The following is an 18,182-nucleotide window of genomic DNA, read 5'->3' as shown; positions in this document are numbered from 1 at the left end:
GACCACGGGAAGAGCAGTAAGGGTCTCACAAGCACCGCGGGTGGTTGTTTGCAAGAGCACTTGTCAGGGCAGTGGATTATCTCTTAAACGTTGCATTACTCAGCCAGTATAGGGCATGACAACTCCCCGCGATCTGTGAATGAATGAAAGAGAAGTACTTGTGAGGGAAGGATCTCTAATGCTGTTGCGTTGTACGCTTGAGGCCAGGTTAAGCGTCGTCAAAAAATTTTGCCAGTTTGTTGTAAAAAACTAGAACCACCGCCACCATTTCCACCTGGCATGGAACTGGCAGACTGTTGCATAGGATAGAATGGTCTGTATTAAAACGCTCATGAGTGTAATGGCCAGAGGCCGAATTCTCGTCGTTAGAACGCCTTAAGTGCACAGCTACAATGAGGGAACCGATTTATTTGATGAAACAGTCACAGATAGGCTATACTGAAGGTTACGCAGAAAATATCGCATGTTACCGCCTTAACAAAAGAAATGGTACTCAGTGAAATATCCAGCCAACATGCAAAATATGTCAACAGCTGCGCTGAAGATTCAAATTACCTACTATAGAAATCGTCCAGTGAGACTTTATAGGGCGCTTTGTTGGAGCGGTAAAGCCTGCGCGGGCGAGAATATGAGTCGTCTCGAATTCAGTTCTGCGTACTTTAACACCGAGTTCGAACTGCATTCCGGAAGTTATAGTACATACAAGGAGCGTGACAAAGTTAGCTGCTCCTAACAAATGGGATTATTACGGAGGACGCCTCCAGCGATGTTTTTTCGGTCACCTGGAAGATAAGCTTAAATTGAACTACTGCTGCGATCGGTACAAGAGGAGTTCCACGCGGCACCTGTCATGGCAGACGAGTCAACAGTGAGGCGACCGCATGACACCATCTCCTGTCACATCGCGGAGGCGGCGCTGTCTTTTCTCCTGAAGTTCGCAGTAAGAAAGGTCCGTATTTTCTTCTCTGCTGACGCACGGCAAATTGACAACGTCAACATGTCACCATAGCGGGCTAATCACCGTCCAGGGGACGGACAATGAAGTACATGCCGACGTTTCCCGTCGGGCTCACCGACAGTTTCGCAGTGTTTCCTTGTCTCCATAGTCGGAAACTGCAGCCGCTGGTACAAGGACCCATCCCCTAAAAGGCGACGTTGTTGCAGAAAAATGGGTACCAGCTCGTGACAGTATGACATAAATGTTCCTCCTCTCCTCAAGCGGCGACCTGTCTTCAACCCAAGCATGCAATTCCCGCGGCGTCTTCTTCCTGTCGATAAGAGCGGCAAGGATGTGTTATGGAGGTTCAGTGCGAGTGGGCCTTGAAGAAGTTGCCCGCTGACCATAAAACACTGATCAAGTATAGTCAGACTCCCCAGCTAGAGATCTTGGGACAATGAACTTGGTAAATAAAGCGAATGGTTCGTTTTTAGTTTGTTCTCACGTTCCCGTAGATATGTAAAATAATCTTCTAAACGGTAGATTTTGGAGCCCGCCTACTATTCCTAGTTTCACTCCTGCACTTCGAGTCAGGACCTGCTGACGTCAACCAGGCGATCCTAAGGACCCACCTTTAACACCCCAAAACGTGTCAAGTACTAGTACTAGTGGGAGAACCCTGCGAAGCAGGGGGACATTTAATTTTCATTGTTATGAAACGTTGCGCTTGTCATCGCTGGTGACTGATATCAATGTTAACATACTTCAGGACACATATGGTTCAGCGAATTCGCGATCGACGAGGTGGGAGATCGCCTGCTCCCAGGCAGTAAATTCGAAACGGCGGTGTATCTATCATGCGCAGACATGATGCTTTAAAAAACTTGCTATGATGATCGCTATTTTGCTTTGCTTTGAACTGGTGAGAAAACAGTCACGCTACTCTCATAAAATGAGCTCTAATTTATTACATCAAACACGTTCTAAAAAAATTCGATATCAAGGCAGGTCTGCTTAGCTGTCACCAGCGTATTCATTTGCGAGTTGGACGAAGACTTCTTAAATCTTTTTTTTTCCTTTTCAACGATAGCCTAACACTTGTGGCTCGGTGCAACTAGTGGCACATGCGCAGTAGTGACTAGGAACGCTCAGCCGAAATGCGCCGCTTACTAGCCTAGTGTAGCTTTCGCTACAAAAAAACCCTCTCTATTCTTTGCAGGATCAGAAACCACGCCTGCGCAGCCTGCTTGACTGACATCTTACAGTACTGAGGTGTAGATACGAGGGTACAAAGAGTTCGTTTTATATCTATTGGCCCGTTTATTAAAACAGCAATTATAACAGCATCTACGGGCTTGGTACCAATAGTACGGCAATCCGATTGGTAGGCAATAGTCGAGCAATCGATGCACTTATAACACAGCATGCTTCATAGTCTTGAATTGGACGCTGATTTGACGCCGGAGCACGGAAGCGCTCGACTGCTCGACTAAAGTAGCACTACGCGCGAAAGGTTATAAGTGTATCGCTATAGGGCTAAACGAAAAAAGGGAACGGGTGGTGCCCAAACACCTGCACGAGACTCGTTCCAGAAGTAGAACTGGCGCATCTATCACCCGTCCTAAAATGCGCAACAAACACCCGAAAATCTCGTCTTCCGCATAGTTGCAACAACCATTAGCGTTATAGAGCATCATCGTACGGATTATGTAGACCCGCCGCGGTGGCTCAGTGGTTAGGGCGCTCGGCTACTGATCCGGAGCTCCCGGGTTCGAACCCGACCGCGGCGGCTGCGTTTTTATGGAGGAAAAACGCTAAGGCGCCCGTGTGCTGTGCGATGTCAGTGCACGTTAAAGATCCCCAGGTGGTCGAAATTATTCCGGAACCCTCCACTACAGCACCTCCTTCTTCCTTTCCTCTTTCACTTCCTTCCTTTTCCCGTCCCTTACGGCGCGGTTCAGGTGTCCAACGATATATGAGACAGATACTGCGCCATTTCCTTTCCCCAAAAAACCAATGATTATTATTACGGAATATATAGAGGGTTGCCAATTTATGTACTTATTTTTTAAAGAGGAAGACGGCCAGCAGTGGCAGCCGCACCACCGCCGCGAGATTGTTACGCTGTTGGACGGAGCTTATTTAATTGTTTTTTATTTATAGTATTAATAATTATTTATGTTTTGTTTTCTTGTTTATTTATTTTCACAGTATTTCGTGCAAGTTGCTTGCGATCCTGTGGTTTCGATTTCGATGAGGAAACTTTTCAGCTCCCCGCAGAGAAACCTATGTGGTGTAATTCAACGCACGAAGTCAAGAGAGTAACCGCGGTCTCTGCTTATTGCGATTCCTTCGTTTACGGTGCAAACAAGGAGAAAAACTAAGAGGTCATTTTTGGATTCTGTATTAGCCACGCTAACGAATCGGCGTACCACCATGACTGGGTGCAATAAGAGATAGAGTATATATAAAAAAAGGTCAGAGACGATCGCTTACGAGGCAGAACAGATTCTAGCGTCTGGAGAACAGCCAGCGTAGTCCTCATGTCGGAAAAAAAAGGCACAACGACTACGAACCCAGCGGGGGATGGATGGCCCCAGGGGCATCGAAGAAGCACACACGGCACTCCTCGCATGAGGAGCGTCTTTCTCGTATCGTCTTCTTCGTGATTTCTCTACCCGTTCCCAGGAGACGCCACTACTTTGGCGCTGTCTCTGCGCTGGCTCTTGATATCAGAGAAAAGGAGTGGCGTCCACATACTCTCCCTTTGTATCGCGAGGAGATGAAACAAAAAATAAAATACTGGAAAAATAAGCCTTCTTACCAAGCTGTCTCAACAATAGTCTTTGTGAATCTTGAGCATAAAAACAGAAAACAGAAGTATACGTCGTATAGACTTATTTTTGTTGGAACTTAAACGATGACTGTTCAGACTTGATCGACGTGGGCGTCGCCATTGATCGTTGAACTGTCGTGCGCACCTAAGTAGAAGTTCAGCGAGAATTATGATGAAGCCCAGCATTGGCCTTTTGGAAATATATTTAGACAAAAAGAATTCCCGGGTTCGAACCCAACCGCGGCGGCTGCGTTTTTCTGGAGCCAAAGGCTAAGGCGCCCGTGTGCAGTGCGTTGTCAGTGCACGTTAAAGATCCCAAGGTGGTCGAAATTATTCCGGAGCCCTCCACCACAGCACCTCTTCCTTCATTTCTTCTTTCACTCCCTCCTTTATCCCTTTCCTTACGGCGCGGTTCAGATGCCCAACGATATATGAGACAGATACTGCGCCATTTCCTTTCACCCAAAACCAATTAAAAAAAAACCTTGCCACAGACTTAGTGGTAAAGATAACACCGTCCTTGAAAATATTTTGATGGCACTGAGTGGACTTTAATATTCATGCAAATATAGCATAGCGAATCAGCATATGGCTCTTTGTATAGCACCTTGAGCTGCTAACTGTTATCCGGTTTGGGGTAATTTTTAAAACTTTTAGGTATTTCTCAGAAGCCCGGCATAACTGCCTGCAGAAAATTGTCACCCTAATAAAATGATTAATTATGGAAATTCTTTCAGGTACTCATGCTTCCATATCCGACTTCACAATACTTTCACCCTCACAACCGCACTTCTATCTTGAGAAGTCGTTTTGTAAACAAATCAGAACATTTGAGACTTTTTAAACCTATCGAGCTTGCAAAACAGGCAGAGGAAAACTCAGTTACCGGAATCATACATGAGCTGCAAATATACCAATCTATCAGCGATACCAGTTAGAAACAATTTTTTTTGCGGTCATTTTACAAGCCTGGCTTGAGGTGGTTCTTCACGGAATTTTTCCGGTTTTAGAACATTTTAAGTCCGTTCGAAGCGCTTTGTGTACGAGGATTTATTGGTGTTCAGTTCGCTTCCAGAAATACAGACGCAGTGCCTGAAGACGATAGCTTCGTTTCCTCTTAGCTTTTATAGCCAACTATAAAATTCTTACGGCGAAGCAAATCTTAAAGACGCATTGTCCCAGATGCACGTATATGCTTTCATTCTTACGGAGTAATCTCGCCTCGTGGCTAGACAGCTTTTCGCTAAGACTTATACCTTCTTTATTTCTAGTTTTGGACCGTGTTGTCTGCTTTGACTTTCATCCACGAAATTCCCGCAGAAAAGCTCTGCACTTCAGCGCATCGCGAATCACTTCCACCCCTGGCGCGCCGTCATCTTCGCCACACGACTTCACGAGCTGGAGCGAATGCGTTCACATTTCTTTGGCGGCCACCGCCAGACGGCACGCGAATCCAATCCGCGGTCATTTATAATACACGACGCACTTCTAGCGGGCCCACACTCCACTGAATCGTCGCCGACGCTTCCCCGGAGTCGAGCGCCCCGCCAGCTGCCTCGTGTCTCGACAGACGCCGGATCTACTCTACGAAACGCTGAGCATACACGTTATGTGGCTTTACCGTTCGCTCTGCTCAGAGTGCGTTGCTTGGGTCTTTCTGGAATGAATAAAAAAACGAATGGAAGCAGAGATAGTTGCGATGAAATATAGTCGGCGAAATTTTACTGCTCAGCCACTAAGTGTGGCGTAGTGTCGTCATGTTCAGAGTCACCAGATTGCTCGCGTTGTTGCGAGTACGTCTTTTTTTTTAAAGTAAATTTACCCAGGTTGAGAGCGCGTGAGGCGTCATGCAGCATCACACGTATTTGTAAGCATTGCATGGATTCTGAGCTCTTATTTTCCTCACTCTTTCATTTTTCCTCAGTTTTTGGCTGTAGTGCTTCTCGAAAGGGAAAGTGTACGGGCTGCTTCAAGTGCAAAACTTCGCAGTAGCTGTTACTCGAAGTAGTAGATGGAGGAATTCAAGGGTTCGGAAGTTGAAAGGAAAACCAAGATCAGAAAGGGGCCTCTCTGCGCTCTTTCTCGCTTCTCTTAATTTTTTTTTTGCGTGGTTTGGCGCCGCATATTCCGTTACCGCAGCAATAATCTAGGCTCTTTAGTCACTACTGCTTTGGACAAAATACGGCGCAGTATTGTCAGAAAAGAAGCACCTCCGGCACCCGTGGCTATAGCGTACACGGCGTCTAGTGGTTAAAGCGATGTTGCATGGTCGGTACAATTTTTTTTAGTGAAAATCGACTCTATGGCTATTTTTCTGACTATTTTGGTTTTTGTCCGGTAGCAAGATACAGTTATTGTTGAGAAAATCTTAATCTTTCAATCTTCCCGCCACTCGTTTATAGCTCATGACATCTACGCCCAAAAGGACTCGGTGATCATAGTCTTTAACTCCATGGCGTTGTAGCCTAGGCTCCGAGGTCCGCACAGGAAAAACTGCTTTGACGCACGCAGTTTATTTGCGAAATCGACCGGGGATGGCGGCACCTTTACTTAATTTTCTCTTATTTCCAAAGCTATAAATGTTCATTTTTCTTTGAAAATCGCGATTTACAGTCGGAATGAGGTAATTTTGTGACACAAAGCTGCTTCGATTCGCCCTCAGTGTTCTTTCAATTTCATTTTATTTGCCACTAACTGCGCTAAGCGGTTATAACACATGCACCTGCAGCGTCAACGGTGGAAGCGATTTAAAAGAAGAAAAAACACATATTCTTAGCCTCTAGAAAAAAATATTGGCGGGATATGGTTCGCCAATGCCAGTCCCTTTAAAAATTACATTTTATATGCAGTGAGAGCGACCACGATGTATATAGTGGAGTCTACAACTATTAAAAAGAACGTCAAGAGGACAGGGGTATGTGAGATGAGTGTGCTGAGAGGAATGTGTGGAGTGACCAGAAGACCTGAGTGGGAAATGAACACATAAGTGTGTACGGTTAAAGCCCCAGGAATAGGAGCTAAGCTATCGGAGTCAAGCCTTCGTTGGTTTTGTCGTGCGATGGGGAAGAATGAAGAATGCACCTGAAGAAGGGTGTTGGAGATGAACACTGAAGGGGAAGTGGTCACAAGGACGTTCAAAGAGGAGACAGAGAGAACAGGCGGACGTAGATTTTTTTTTTTTTTTTTGGGGGGGGGGGGGGGGGGAGGGGGAGATTTTTTAGTGGATACAGCCCAGGACTGGAAGAAGGGTTGGAGACAATAGAAAAATGACCTCGCACATACAACCGGGATAAACATGCAGAAGAAAACAGAGAAAAAATGCAAACCCCTTCAAGACCCACGGCCCGTAACTTGAAAAACTGACAAAATTTTTGCCGTCTTCAAAACATGAAGAAGTGTTAGCAAGATGTGCAAGTCCCGGACCATTCGCGGTAGCTGCCATTCTTTGGAACGTTCGAAGCATGTCACCGCAGGTCCCATTATCCCGACAGTGTCCCCTCATCAAACACAATATTACGGGCCAAGATCTCAGGAATAACCCTAATAACGGCTTTCTGTTCCCGGCAAGTAAACGCGTGAGTTATCCGTTTCTACTTACTACAAGGCTGATAGTATTCGGCATAAAGCTGCAGCTATAAAAATATAACAGAGACTAGCCTGAATTTCTATGAATGCAGCAAATAGATCGCGGTCTGTAATGAAATCATGAGGGGCTTTTAATGTTTTTGGCGTTCGAAGGCGCTTTTAGCAGCGTCACACTTTGGAGATGCGAGCTCGCTTAAGTGGAATCAGTGATTGCTCGCATCTTAAGGTCAGCAGTGTTCTTCGGTTGGAAACCTTGATGCTGGCGGAGAGAAAAAAAATAAATCGAATGAGAAAACTAAAATCAGCCTAGAGGGAAGGCGGAGTGAATAATTTTAAAACGGGGGTGTAGCCCGTTATCCCAACAGGGGACTGGCGCAAACGCACGTGCGACCTCTCGGTTCGTAGAATGGCGCAAAGAGGTCGCTGCTCTAACCTCCGACATTCAAGCACTGCCCACAGTTTACGGCGTTGTGGAAACACAGGCAGACGCTACGTCACGTTCTCATGGCGAGTTGGCATTTTGTAGGCGCAGTGGACAGCGATGTACCGGGCACTTGATGGTTACGTAAAACGGCACAGTGCTATTAAAGTAATAAACGAAAGCAATAATAAAAATAAATAACACCTAATTATGCGAGATTATCGGCAAGAATTAGTCGGTCTAGCATGAAGCTTGCAACAATGATGCGTATGGCAGGAATTGCCAACTTCGCTGTTCTGTCGAGTGAACATGTTGTAAGTCAATATGTCCCGGCGCTGAAGTCGACTCGATTCCGGCATGTGTCGTCAGGGGGTTTCCCGCCGGATAACCCTTTGTCATTTGCCACTTGGACGCAGGGACTGCATCGTCATCGCGCTCTCATAGACTTTCTTAAAATCGGTCAAACGTTGTTTAATTAATTTAACAGTCTTTTTAGCACGGAAGTGCTAATCCGGAGGCTCAGAGTCTTTAAAAATTGTATCTTGCATGTGCGCCTCAGGAAGACAGAAAAAAAGAGGCAGAAAATAAATCGCATCAGTATCCACGACCAGGAGTCGAACCCACGATGGCGCAAATTGATCAGCTTCAAAGGCCTCTGCGCGCAACCATGATCGAATTTTTTTTTCTTGAACACGCTTTTTATTGCAGTGAAGCAATCTTCTAAGTACATGAACTATATGCAAAGCGTGAAGAAAATAGAAGACTCCTATCGTTAAACTGCACCACACTCTCGCGCTGTATTTTTGTTGTTGTTTACATCATGCTATGCATTGCAGAGCGTCGTCTTCATCAACTTCCGACTGCGGCACGGACACTTATGCGCTTTCGAAAATTGATTTGTTTTTAAGGAAACAAAATGACGCAGTAACTGTCTTGCATATCTCGGTGGACACCTGAACCGCTGCTTAAGGGAAGATATAAAAGAGGTAGTGAAAGAAGAAAGGAAGAGAAAAGCCCTGTAGAGGAGGTCTCCGGAATAATTTTGACCCCCTGGGGATCTATAACGTGCACCGTTCCCCAGTGCAGAGTAGCAGGCCAGATTTCTTTCAGACCAACCTCTCTGCCTTTGAAGTCTATAAATCCTCTTTCTTAACGTGCACCGACATCGCACAGCAGACGGGAGCCTTTGCGTTTCGCCTCCATCGAAACGCGGCCGCTTTTCCTTTTTCTCAAAACCCGAACAAGGTTTAGACTCAGTTGATTTATGAGGAACGGAAAGGCGCATAACTGTCGACATCTCAATCCCGCTTACAGGTGCGTGGCTTGTGGTGTCAACCTGCAAAAACCTGCTTTCGCACAATATTTCGAGCTTAGCAATGCTAAACCGCCATTCATTTTTTTTTCTTTCAACTGTCATTACATAACCTCTTTATGCCCTGAGGCAATAAATGTCGCTTTAAATATAAGCACTCGCCACATGAAGCGTGCCGTGGATTGACTTTTGTGTTAAGGCATCAGTTCCGTGCTTTCAAATAATGTAAAAAAATTCGAGCTTATTCAACAACACAAATTGTGTGGATAAAAACATTGCCATCCTCCACATTCTGAGTCGAGTCGCACGTGCGCAGTCACGTTTGCGATTGCAAACACCACCGTCATGGCAGGAACATCACGTTTTCGCTGTTTCGTAATAGTAGTTATATTGGCACAACGATGAAGGAAGAACAACATGACGCGGTAATCACGAGGCCTGACGGCAGAATTCATTTGATGACTAATACGCATAGCTTTTCACATCAGCAGTCAGGTCGGTTGTCGTAAAACAAACGTCGTATTCGCCATCTCATTTGGCACGGTGAAATTCGTTCTCTTTGTTCAGCTCGTGTCGAGAAGAGGCTGTAATGCTTGGTTCCAGTGCGCTAAAAGCAACAGAGTCGCGAGATAGTCACGCAATTTCATTTGTTGCGACGGCTCTATTAAAGGAAAACAAAACGACTAAAATAAGACTAAAGGCATCTGTTTGAGGACGAAATTTAGGGCTTGCACCAGCTCCTTCGAAACAACTCGATAATCTGGAGACAGACGCTTAAGTTAGAGTGTACCTCATTATCAGCAGTCTTCAACTTTGCTAAGGATTCTTATTGTTGCTGTGTCTCAGAAAGACATGACGTCCGCCGTACCTGTTTTAAAATTAAATCGCTATGGGGAAAAAAAACAAGACAGAAATTGACCTCCGGCTTGTAGAGAGAGAGAGAGAGAGGAAGACAAACGGATAGGCAGGGAGGCTAACTAGGCGATGCCTGGTATGCTACCCTACACGTGGGAAGGGAAGTGGAGTGAGAGACAGAAAGGGGAGAGAACAAAGAGAGATCCCTTTTACACATGTCCCTTGGCCATTACTTGCAGGGTACACAGGGCACACACTGATAGTTCACAAGCTAGCGTTCTAAGTACACAGTACTAGAGGCTGGTTTCAGCGCATTTTTGCACATGCGAGAGAAAGAGAGAGATGAGCCTACACTTGTGACTCACTTTTTCTCTTTCATGATTTCTCATGAGGCCCGGCTCAGGTGTCCCCACTGAGTAAGACATTTACCGTACCCTTTCTTTCTTCATAATTTATCCTAACCTAGTCGAACTCGCACGCTTGTGAGTCGTTTTGAGCCAGCCAATCTGCCTTCTCGAGGAACAAAACGAATAGCTTCACGTGAGTGCACAGACGCATACCGCCCCCTGTAATTGACCACTAGCCCTCTAATTACAGGACGCACTATTACGTAAACCAATACGAACCCACTAAAGTGCGGTTCGTAACGATTCTCAGTAAAACAACACCCAATAAAGCATCGACGAAAACTAACAGAAATGTGGCGGTCACGCCTTTTTTTTCTTTTTTTTTGTTGCCTAGCGTCGACCTTATCCCTAGACCTATACCATCATCTGCGGCGAGGCGGAGAGAAAACTCATTTCGATGTCGTCGCGATTTGCACGCAGTTCTTTTCGTCCCAGCCTCGCGTGCCCGCTTGCTCACTGAGAACACGCTAAGGAATTCGAGCCGTCACCAGCGCGCTTCTGATCGATGCGACGCAATCCCGGCGCGTCGGCTCCGGGTGATTTCCAGTCTCGCCTGCTCTACACGACACGCGAAGAAGCGCATCGAGATGAAGCACACTGCCTGTAGAGTCACTTCTTTTTTTTTTTTTGTAATAGCGTATTCCTGAGGACGCCTCGAAAACGACAAAGTCGAAAAGGTTTAACTCTCCGAGTGGTCTGACGACGTGATAAACTAAAATATTCATCCGCGCAGCAGCCAATTTATTGCCGGGATGAGGAATCTTGTATGGAACGAAACTGCGGAGAGATGATTAGGTTCCAGCGTGATAGATGTTTCTGCGAGAAAAGCGGCTGAAATCACAAGTAGAAACCCCTCCGCGTAGAACCTGACATGTGGTACTGAGGAAGCAAGCATATGCGTAACATGGTTTTAACCTTGAAGACGAAAACGTGCGCATATGCAGACAGAGTCATTCCTACTTGGCTTCCTTGGTTCCCACCCTTTGCCCATCCATACATTAATGCGTTTCAGAATACTGACGTACTCGGCTGTGTCTGTTCAGAGATAGTGTCCCATGTGAAACAACTTTTACATCCGCTTACATCAAATGGCACAGCTGAAAACATGTAGATTCAAGCGAACCTGCTACCGTGATATTACATAAATGCAGTAAAGCCCTCGTCGGTGGCATATCTTATAAAAAAAATAGATGTACGCAACAAAAAAAAAACAGCCGCGTCGAAAAATAATGCGACTAATTTTCACAAATAAACTTCATGCTCTATTCATCTCATTGGCTGAAATATGTCATTCGTTTTATTATTTTTCCCATCACGCAAGTAAGACACCAGTAGTGTTGAAGTCAACTGCATGAGCTGCCCGGTGTTTTATAAGTTACTCGCCAGTAAAAGCAGCGCTTGAGAGATGTTGTCTATGACAGTGTTCCGAAATGTTTAAAGGAGTCTAACATTGGAAGCATTGCGGAACGCGTGACGTTTATCGAATGAACCAGGAAAGAATTGGACTGCTAGCGCAAGACATATCCTTCATTTCGAACTCGAGCAAAGAAAGACCAAAGTAGCTACACGTTTCGCCCGCATCTCACACCACAGTTCACGGGAGCATCAATCACTCGAGAGGTGCCGGCCACGTGTGTCTTGTCTTTTGTTTAAGTGACACAAGGATTGAAAGGCGCTGTCAGATCTTAGCCCGATAAAATTAGCACCTAGCCCTGTTCAGATTCTCTTTCCTTTGATTAGTTTTCGCGTTCCGTCCCGTTAAAACCGCACGCCACCCGACCAACCAACACAGTGTTACCAGCCCATGGTGAACATTCCACCGCAATGCACCCTGCGCCATCCACAACCGTTCCGAAGCTCGAGAAATTCCAAGCGCTACCACGCACTCACGTCGTCCCATTTGCTGCCGCTGAAACAAAGCGATACGCTAAAGAGCGCACGCGCCCTTGAAAAACAACTTATAAAAGAAACATGGCGTCCAGTCGGCGCCTGCATCGAAAGACGCTGCTAGTCGGCATCGTCGCCTGCACGGCGCACAACCAACCCACACATATTCGAGCAAGAGCGACGGCTAGATGTCCGTGTAGATATAAAAAGAGCCCACCCACTCGCGCCGTCTGTAATTTGTGCGTCAGAGAAAAGAGCGCCGCTAGCGCCAACGCAACACAACCAAAGAAGCGAGCAAAAACCAAAAACGAACAAACAAATGGCACAGACGGTGCGAGAGAAGACAGACCAGCCGGCGCCGAAGCGGGCGGGAGGCAAGCAAGCTCACCCTGTGAAGTCGTCTTCGCCGCCGGCACATCCCTGAGCGTGTGTGCGCAACACGTAGCCGTCTCTGCTGCCCCCTACCAGCGAGCCACGACGACTACGATCCTCCGACGGCAGCGCAACAGACTACTGGGTGGCCCGTCTCTGCCGACACCGCCGCCGCCGGGCCAGGGTCGAACCCTCCCTTCTCTCTTCTCCCTCCCCCCCCCCCCAACACCCTCTATTTTTTCTTTCTCACCCTCCCAACTCTTTTTTTTCTTTCTCCCTCTCTCTATCTCGCCGTCTCCACTTCCAGCCCCGGCGCGGCTCCGGAACTACCCTTCCCCGTTCCGGGTTGTCTCCATTCCTCGAAATCGAGGGGGGGTGGTGGGGCGGTAGCGCCGCTCCGGGAGGTGCGGTGTGAGCCCTGCGAAGAGAGCCGCCGCACGACTCACGAAGGCCAATGCCAGCGGGCCGCTGGCGCGCGATCAACACAATACTCGCTTCGCCGCAACGCTCTCCATCGCTGTGGAGAAGCGCGGAGCGCGAGGCGGCCGTCGTTGTTGCAACAAGTGCGCTCGTTCCTCCTTTCCCTCATCTCCTACATATACTCTCGCCTCTCTGCCTCGTCTCTCCTCCTCCTCTTCTTTAGTTCATGCTTTATTTTTTCCTCTTCTTTTTCTCCGCCGTCGAAATTAACGGCGGGTTTTAAGTGCGAGCTCAGCTTAATTTCGCGTTTTGCTTTGCTCTTAAGCGCCTCTATATTTTTGTTTCCTATGTTAATGACACTTTTTAGGCTCGAGTGAAAGGCATTTGTGGATGGCAGCTCCGTTTTTTTTTGTTTCTCGACTTTATCTTGGTATTATAGGCCGCTCGCCCACACCGTTTTCATCGGCATTTAAAGATACCTCGGCGTCCATGGCTTACCTGTCGGCGCACTAGATTTAATCGCATTACCGGCGACTGGGACGCGTTTCTAATCAATTACCTTTTCTCGTGCAAGCCTCCACGACTTGTTGGGTGGTTGATTAATGTTTCGCTCTTTCTCCTTTCTGTCAGCTTCAACTTCGCTTGGTCGAGAGAGTTGTAAACTGCTTCTATTAGCAGCACAAGCTGCTTCGCTCAGAAAATTAATCAGCAGTCTTGTACGTGTCCAACGTTGGGATGAAAAGCAGTCAAGTGAGCTGACTGGCTTAAAAGAACACTAAATGTCGCGCAATGCACCGACGTATTTCCGACCTTTCGCGCACTTGCCATATGCGCCTGCCGTTACCTTCAAATTCTGTGTGTCTTCCGGAAAGTTCAATAGTAACTGCTAAGTCTTGCAGACATGTCGCTAGTATGTCACCCACTCAGAAAAAAAGGTCATGTTCTTTGCATCCGCGTTACATTCATGCTGCTGTTCAAGCAGGCGGCATGCAGAAAAGTTTCCGACATTATGATCGGCGCTCACTGAAGTTTACTGGGTGTTTTCGTCTAATTTGTGAACCTTTCTTTGAAATTTATTTCAAGCGTTAATTTTTGCAAAAGCCTCACCACAAGATTGCTAATAAATACAATTGATTAGAATAAACAGGCAGACTAAAGTGTGACTAATAAGCCCGTCAGGATGCTTCAGTGGCCTTGTCGTTCGGCTGGCGATCCGAATGTCACGGGTTCGATTACAGCTGTGGTTGCCGTAATTTCTTCGCCGTGGAGGCGAAGTAAAAAAACGCCCGCGTGCTGTGCAGTGTCGGCGCTCGTTGAAGAAACCTAGTTGGTCGAAATTAATCCGGAGCCCCCCGCTATGGTGCCCTCATAACCCGAATATTTTTGGGAACATTAAAAACCCCACAATCTAATAAGTGTGAAAAGCAAAGTTTGAAAAACCGTAATCGCTACTTTTTTCTAGGGCCAAGCGTACTACATTTCTGGTGTCCAGAGTAGCCCGGATGGAATCCAATGTTGTTCACTTAAGTCTGGATGAAGAGGAACAGGAAGATAGAATAGCATGCTCTCCAGGTTCACGTATAAGCAACGGTAAAAACAAACGTTCTTAACCCTTAACAGCGAAAGATGCTATGGGTTTGGTTTAACCATGTAGTCCCCTTTCTAGCGCGAAATATATACCGTCAACCGTTAGGAATTAACTACTTCGAGGAATATTTGAATATACTTTAATTAATTTGTTTGTGGTAATGTATTCAGCCTAATTAAAGTAAATACTGTGCCACGTACCAACGGTTAGCAGATGTCAAATTGGAGGTAGGGAGACCTTTTCTCCGCATTTAGGGAAGAGGAGGGAAGAACAGAGAGAGGGTGAAAAGTTATAGGTTGCCAGACCAGATTCCACCGATTCGCCTGAGCAGGGTTGTGCTCTATATTGTAGCTGGCAATGTTGGTTTCAGGGTTAAATCCAGAGCTAAATGGCTAGACCAAAGGCATATCAGTTTTCGCTGATTAATGCGCTGAGCCGGTGAGCTTAGCTCTACAATTTCTTTTCTTTTTATTTTTATCTCATCAGAATAACCAGCATTGATACGTAACTACTGCTATGGAACACAGACCACGACTAAACACACGTATTGCACCTTCACAGGAGTTATAGATCGAGCAGCTGCGTATAGAAGTGGAGCTCTTGCATGAAGTGAAGAGTGTCTCCTAGTGTCAGACACAGGGCCATATGGTGACAGCCTACGTTGGGTACGCTTGCAACATTCATGCAGGACACACTTTTCGTCGCTGGTGAAGACTCGATCGAATATGGATGCATTGCAGTGCCCGAAGAGCTATGATAAACAGGCTGTCGTCATTCGTCGATGATCGTTGCCATTCGACAGCGCGTGGGCTACGCGCTTGCTCAACTCGAATGCCTTCCCAATGCTGTGCAGGCGAAGCCTGATAGAAACTTGGAAGCATGTAGCAAGCTCTATACATGTTTCGCTACTGTCCTTGTCTATTGCTGCTTTCAGGATCCCATCATTCAACACGTGGTGCCCAGAGGCAGCGTGGTGCTGAACAAAAAGACAGATCTCCTAAATTGAACTTTTAATCGCAGCGTTATTCTGAAAGCCTTGACGTATTCAGGGGCTTGATTGGGGTGCTGACGAACCCACCTTTAAAGTAAAAAGGAGACATCCACAACGCTCTGTTTCGAGAGCTACGTTTCTGTTCGCCACTGTTCTGACTATGACTACTGTGAGGTAGCAACAGGCGTTCATTTGACTTACTCAGTATTCCTGCCCCCAAATGAAACATGTTTTTTTTTTTTCAGCACATAAAGCGTACCTGGGTTCACTTCTGCTATGCGACGTCCAAAACACCATGTTTCTTGGTACCATTGTGAAAAAAATAGCCAAATAAGGGCGTCCCGATACAATATATGGGCTCTTACGTAAGCTTCTGCTCTATATTTTGCACGTAAATTCTCTCATATGTGTCGAGGTTCAGGGGACACTGTAAATGTATAAATGCATTATCCCTCTAAATGCCAGCCATTTAAAATTTCGTTGATACACGCCAAACAATGCAGACAGTTATTTTTTTATCCAGTTTAGTTTACATCCACAAATATGACTTAAACTTGCCGCACGAAGGATTTTGAATGTCTAACGTTGCCTCATGCCACCATTGAAAGGAAGTAAATTTAGAACAGCTTATAATGCACGCAATTACGCATTCCGTGTCACGTCAGCTTTTTACCGCATCTGAAACCCACAATTGGCATTATCCGTTCTGTCTCATGCTTGGCGGCTCCCTGTTGCCAAATTGCAGGCGATCTCAGTCAGTATCAATATTTTGAAAGAAAATTGCACAAGATGTGCTTCTTTTTGCGGTAGTTCTGCTTGTGCGTGACTCGGAAGGCTGTAGCTGGTAGCATTTTTGTCTCCGAATGGTAAGCAGTGTCTCGTTTACGTGTGATAAAAATTTGCAGTTTAACATTCAGAACACACTTGCTTGCTATACAGCTCGTCATAACTTGTTGCTGCTGCACGATCGGCATACACCTATATAGTAATAATTCGCGAGTTACTTCCGTTATATTACAACAGATTAAGAAATGGTGTCCGTTATCTGATCGTTATTTACCGAAGAAACAAATAACTTCCTCTTTTTCCTCGCCTAGGAAACAAAGGCTTATTTATTTCTTTTGTCGGTTCCCCCAAGGCGCTTCTACAAGACAATGAAGAAGAAAAAGAGAAACGGACTCAGAAAGAAAGAAAGAACTAGGGAAAGAATGAAAGCGAACGATAAAAAAGAGATGAAAGAAAGAACGAAAGTAAAAAATAAGGGACGAAATACAGAAAAAGGACGGAAGGAAAGAACGAAAGAAAGAAAGACATAAATACCGAAAGAAAGACAGAATGAAAGCAGGAAAGAGATAAAGGAAGAAGGAAATAAATAACGGAAAGAAAGGAAGAAAAATAAATAAAGAAAAAACGAAGGAAGGAAGGAAGAAAGAAAGAAAGAAGAAAAGAAAGGAAGGAAGGAAAAAAGAAAGAAATAGACCTCAGTAGACCAGAGCAGTAGGCGCATTCGCGAGGCTTGAAGAGAATGCGAAGAACTGAGGCTTGACCTTTTGCAGCCGTACTCATTGCCAAGACAGCGTATGCACCCCCTGTGTGCATGCACGGAAGGGAAACGATACGATACACCCAAACGCCAGTGGCACGCGCACGCACGACGCCGAGAGCGTGCTTCGCGCCGGCGGTGCTAAATGGGGAAGTTGGCGTGCTCGCACCACGGGCCGAGTGACACTTCCACAGACGTCACTTCCCGTTTCATTCGTTCAATCGCGCGCCCGATACGCTATCGTTTCGAGGCATCGGAGTTTTTCTTGAAGTTTCTTTTTCTTTCTAGAGGAGTCAGTTCCGACGTCAAGCCGATCGTTTGGCTGTGACAAAAATTCTCCTAGCTCATTGACGCACAGGCTGGTTCCTCGACCTACGTCGGTGTGCAAGTGAGCAGTGGTAAAACGCACGCAAGGATTCAATCTGCCGATCTATTCATGGCGCAGAAAAGCAATGGCAGCATCTGAGTTAAGCGCACGTCTGCATTTTCATAAAAAGTGACCAGGTGTCCTGTTGGTAGCCAAAGACTTCGGTTTTTCCCCGTCCGACATATGATAGACCCCAGTGGGGTCGCGGTGAAGTCGGGAATTGAATTTTCTTACGGTAAGTTTTTTTACTCGGTCGCTGTGTAATGGCGAGGTCTTCTACGTGGCATTAGTTAACGGGCGTACCACAAACAACTTGTATCGGCAGACAAACCATCTAATATTGGTAGTTAAGCAACTTGCGTCACTTTGACTCGGTACTGCTCTGGGTAATTTTCTTTAATTTTTGTTTGCGCACACACCTTCAAAGTGCGCAACAACTTCTACATTATTACCTTGCAGTACCTCAAGAATATTGAAGCTTTTTAACGTCCCACTTGATTTAGAGTTGAGGGCTGTTGCTTCCGCGTTAATTGTCATCGCACCTACCTGCACCCAGTTCACCTTTTCGTAATGTAACCCGGAGGGACGGAGATCTCTCGGTAAGAGGGCACTGCAGCCGTTATAATCACGAAAATACTTCTGCACCATGCGCGACATGGTT

General features: G+C 46.1%; 1 protein-coding gene across 1 annotated transcript in view; it reads right to left on the bottom strand.

Moving 5' to 3' along the window:
- LOC144106287 (uncharacterized) overlaps positions 1-12,770 on the bottom strand; it is a 150,468-nt gene extending 137,698 nt beyond the window's left edge. The window contains exon 1 of the mRNA XM_077639056.1: positions 12,629-12,770. The gene's annotated coding sequence lies outside the window, so the exon portion shown is untranslated. The remainder of the gene's footprint in view (positions 1-12,628) is intronic.
- Between the last annotated feature and the right edge of the window lie 5,412 nt (positions 12,771-18,182).

The sequence above is a fragment of the Amblyomma americanum genome, chromosome 10 (genome assembly GCF_052857255.1).
Source record: "Amblyomma americanum isolate KBUSLIRL-KWMA chromosome 10, ASM5285725v1, whole genome shotgun sequence".
Lineage (NCBI taxonomy): Eukaryota > Metazoa > Arthropoda > Arachnida > Ixodida > Ixodidae > Amblyomma > Amblyomma americanum.
Note: the sequence above shows the minus strand (reverse complement) of the source record. Positions and strands in the feature narration are given on the sequence as shown.